Here is a 5,151-nt window from a genome sequence, read left to right as displayed (position 1 = left end):
AAGGAGGTAAATGAAACCCATGAGGTTGTAAATTGGATTTAAAGGAAGGATTAAAGGATTCTCTTAGCTGCAGACCAAGCCAGAACCACAAGACCCATTTAGCATTACGGTTTGAAATACCATTAATGATATGCATAACACGTAAGGATTTTAGTTTAGATGAAATGTGTATGATACCAGTCCCACCCTGTGATACACTGGAGTACATAACATTTCTCCTTACAGGTTCATTTTTGGAAGGCCATATAAAGTTAAAACAGAGACGCTGCACTTTAATAAAAAAAATTACGAGGAGGAACTAAAACAGAGCCAACGTACCAGAGTTTAGATAAAGCTATAACATTACAGACGATAGATCTACCAAACACAGATAAGGGCCTATTACTAAATAAATTTAAGGAAGTAGCAATTTTTGTATATAAAGATCTCCAATAAACCTCACTTTTTCCAAAAGGGATCCCCAGCAACTTACTGCCATCTATCCAGCTTATGCCGAAAGGATGGTCTGATCGACTGGCCCATTTATCAAAAAATAAACCTTTGGACTTAAACAAATTTAATTTTGCACCAGATGCTCTACCGTAAAGTAAACAGATGTTAAATACTCTCTGGATAGAGGCATCTGAAGTACAAATAAATGTCGTATCATCAGCATAAGCAGAAAGTTTGACAGAAGTTGAAGGGAAGCCAGGTATAGCAATGCCCACTACACGAGGGTCATTTCGGACTTTGAGTAAAAATGATTCTAAAACTAAAATATATAATAATGGGGAAAGACTACACCCCTGTCTTACAGACCTGGTTACTTGAAATGGTGTAGAAATATGCTGATTAACTATAACAGAAGAAGAAATGTTTGTATATAAAATCTTTATCCATTTTCGAAAGCTTAAACCAAAGTTAAAATGTTGGAGAACAAGAAATAAAAACTCATGAGTGACTCTATCAAAGGCTTTTTCCTGGTCCAGACAGACAAAAGCCAAAGGCAAGTCTCTATCCTGAACATAGTCCATTACTGCCCTCATAAGATGACCATTATCCAGTATTGATCTGCCTGGAACAGAACAAGTCTGAGCCAGTAACCTCTACCTATAGACACTGTTGGATTTAAACTCAATTTAAAAGAAACACAAGAGTGATCAGAAAATATAAGAGGCTGTACTTGAAAATCATGTGTACCAGAAAGTTTATTAGATGGTATATAAAATCTGTCCAGTCTACAAGATACCGAAGAGCTGCTCCAGGTATGAAGAACTTTATTAGGGAAATGAAAACGGAAGACATCTTTAAAATTAAACTGTGAAATTAGGTTCTTGAAAGTGGAAGAACTTGACGATATTTTATCAACATTACCACCAGTTTTATCTAAAACATTATTAAGAACAAAGTTAAAATCACCACCTAAAATAATACATCTTGAGGAGACTAAATAACTCTCAAGATGACGAATAAAATCATTTCTATCAGATGGTTTGTTAGGACAATAAATATTTATAAAACGTAATGGGCAGTCATTTATATCAACATCGATATAAACAAAACGGCCTTCTAAATCAAAATGAAAATGATGAACTATATATCTTAAGGAGTTTTTTAAGAGGATGGCAGAACCAGAGCTATAATTAGACCCAAAGGACCAAAAACATTTATACTGCTGTAAAATATGTTCAAACTTTCTTCCAATTTTTAAATTAAAAACGTGTGTTTCTTGTAGGGAAACAACATCGAAACGTTCAAGGGCTAAAAAGTTATATAAATAATGGATAAATAATAAATGCTAAAAAACCATTTGTGTTAATGGATGAAACATTGAGTGTCATCTTGATAAATATTAGCAGAAAGAAGCACAAGGTAAGTATATATAGGTACATTATCAAAAACCAGTAAAAAAGAAATTAAATCGAAGAGTCTTCAGAAGACTCTTCACCCGATCCGAAACCCTCCCCATCGGTCGACCGACCAGGAGTCATGCTACTTAGGATATCATTTAGCTTTTCAGTGTCAGTTAAATTATCCATAACATCACTGACCATTTCAACCGGGTTAATATCATCCATTACAGTATCCATGGATTCAATAAAGGAGGAAAGAAGTCGCACTTTCTTTTGGCTCAAAAGCCCATTACAATTTAAGCTGCCGATTCTGAACATGATTTTGTATTTTGTTTTTAAAGGTACAAAAAATTACATAGGAAGATCCTCCTCAGAGGATTCTTCACTGACATCAACCTCATCATTAGATGATTGCCCTGACCTGGATTGACATCCAGATAATTCCCTTTTGAGTTTTACAACATCGCGATGTCCTGAAGACTCCCGGACTGATCCATTTCCGATTCAAAATCGGAAATTCCAGCAGAATCAGACTTTTCAACCATTATTCTTGGGTGTATAAAACCCATCACCATCCAGTCTATCCTCATACAACGTTACGTGAGTAGGGGGAGGAGGAGGACAAACAGCAGGACCAGGCAGTCTAGAAGGCTTAGACACAATGGTTGAGGCTTGTACGAAACCTGGTCTTCCTTTTAGTCGAATCAAGCACCTTTACGAGCACCAACACCAGCACTAACACTAGCACCAGACGAAAAAAGAGCATTGGCATAAGAAGGTTGTTTACCTAACGGACATTCCTTCCTGAAGTGTCCCGCCTTATAACATTTAAGATAAACTGGTGGCCTTCCTTGCAAAATTAATAAAGTTTCTTTCCCACATATTGATGATGTAATATGTGTAAGTGTCCAAAGACGAAGAACGACCTTCTACCAAAACACGACGAGTTAACGTTCTTATATGCTTTAACCCGTCCGCTAGATGGAACTCTCTCTGTATAGAGGCGACACTCAACCCAAAGGATTTGAAAAATGATGATATATCAATATCCGATATATATTCAGGAAGCCAGAACAACCTAACAATCAATCGCGATTTGTTGCAAGCAGAAACAGAATAAACATTTTTCCCAATTGACACAGTATGATGACTATCTATAAAACGTTCTGATACTTTTTCATCATCTACAGTAACTTGGAATATTCTGTTGGATCGTCCAGAACCCATAGAAACAATCCTCCGGGGATCAACATAACTTTCTTCCAAAACCTTAACAAAGTCATGTCCGTAGACAAACTGATTCCCTGTGGTCTGTGAAAATTGAATAGTTCTACCTTGGATACTAGATTTGATATCCATAGTTAGAACAAAAAGAAAAACTTCCGTAACCAGAAAAGCCTATCTCTGTAACTGGAAGTACCAAACACCCTAACAGAAAAAACAGAGCTACAAGAGCCCTGTAACCCTTAGCAGGCCTTGGGTGGACTTAGCGGGCCGTCGGAGCACAAGTTCCCGACCCTTACCACCGGAACTGCTAACGAAACCTACTCAAAGTCGTTTCTCAATGTGGCTGTAATGAGGCGTTCTCGCTACTCATTAATGCCGGATATTAATCCACATTACTTGACTAAAACCCTAGCGTAAGAACAGATACTACACTTTGATCTTAGCCAAAAGGCCGAGAAGCGATGCCCGCTCAGAGTCAATTTGGGACCTCATATAAATTTGTACCTTTCCGCGATGGTCTCGACACAGTCGGTCTTTAAAAAAAAAGAGAAAAAATGATTCGATTTTTATTCAGACATAATGGCTCATCCGATTTAAATGATTTTGGTGTCAAATGAAAGAAGATAAAAAAAAACATGACAATAGGAAGCCGTTTTTCGATTCTCAATTTTGCTTTTTTGCAACATCCGGTTGAATTTTTTCAAAGTTCGAAGGGTCATATCTCGTGATCTTGAACTTTGATGACCTTGACCTTCATAAGGTCAAAGGTCATTGACCTTAGCTATCAGTTAATACTTTGACATTTGACCTCCGACATGTACTTCTGGTTTTATAGCTGACCGAAAACAGCCAAATTCGCAACTTTGGACTGCTCTAGCACGTGACCTAATTAACCCAGAGGGTTAATTTTTTCGGATTCTTAATGTGCTTTTCATGCTCTTTCAAGTGATTTATAACAATCGTTTTTTAAAGCAAAATTGAAATTCGTGAATTTTTCAAATTTGAGTTTTTTTTACAATATTTCTGTTTCTTTGAGCTTGGTGTGTATATATCTTATGACCTATTTTATGTAGAACATTGAAACTTGGAACACAACAAGACAATTTGAATATGAATTAACCTATGACAAAAAAGTTGAGGTGGGCGTGGCACATCCGGGTTGAATTACTAATTGTTTACATTTTGGGAAAGGGGCATAACTCGCATAGGATACATTTGTTCAAAAAGGAACTTTGCACACAATTACCTCATTATTTTGGCCAGTTTGTGATAATAGGTCAATTGTTCCAGCTTTATAGTTCCAAAAAAGGAACGGGTTTTGAAATTTCCATATTTTCAATTTTCTATTTTGACCTTTATTGACTCTTGTTGACCTATATCTTTTGACCTGTATGATGTAGAAGCTTTAAATTTGGAACACAACATAAGATTCAGAATATCAATTAACCTATGCAAAAGAAATTGAGGTGGGCGTAGCACATCCGGGTTAAATTACTCATTATTGACAATTTTGGCAAGGGACATAACTCGCAACGTATACATTTGTTCAAAATGGAACTTTGCATACAATTACTTCATCCGTTGAGCCACGTTGTCTTAGAAGTTCGATTGTTTCAGCTTTATAGTTCAAAAAAAGGAACAGGTTTTGAAAATTCAAAATTTTCAATTTTTGACCTTGACCTTTTTTGACCCTGATTTTTGTAGGATCAAAGGTCATTCACATTGGCGGATCAAAGGTCATTCACATTGGCTATCTATTTATACTTTTATATTTGCTGTCTCAACTTCCGGTTTTATAGCCGTATATAATTTTGATGACTTGTATCTCGTAACCTTGACCTTTGTTGACCGTCTCCCTTTCAATGTCAAATGTCATTGACCTTGGCTATCTTCTGATACTTTCATTTGTGAGGTCTGTCTACTTCTGTTATAACAATCTTCCAAACAATTCTTCTCAACTTTAGACTGCTCTTGCGCGTGATGTAATTATCGTAGAAGGTTGAGTCTTTTGCATTTTGCTACATTTGCAAAGTCCCACTTTGTGCCACGTGTGGCTCTAGTTTCTTTTTTTTTTTAAAGACCGACTGTGTCG

Source organism: Lottia gigantea, assembly GCF_000327385.1.
Source record: "Lottia gigantea unplaced genomic scaffold LOTGIsca_38, whole genome shotgun sequence".
In the NCBI taxonomy this organism is placed as follows: domain Eukaryota; kingdom Metazoa; phylum Mollusca; class Gastropoda; family Lottiidae; genus Lottia; species Lottia gigantea.
The sequence above is the reverse complement of the archived record's forward strand: the minus strand, read 5'-3'. Positions refer to the sequence as shown.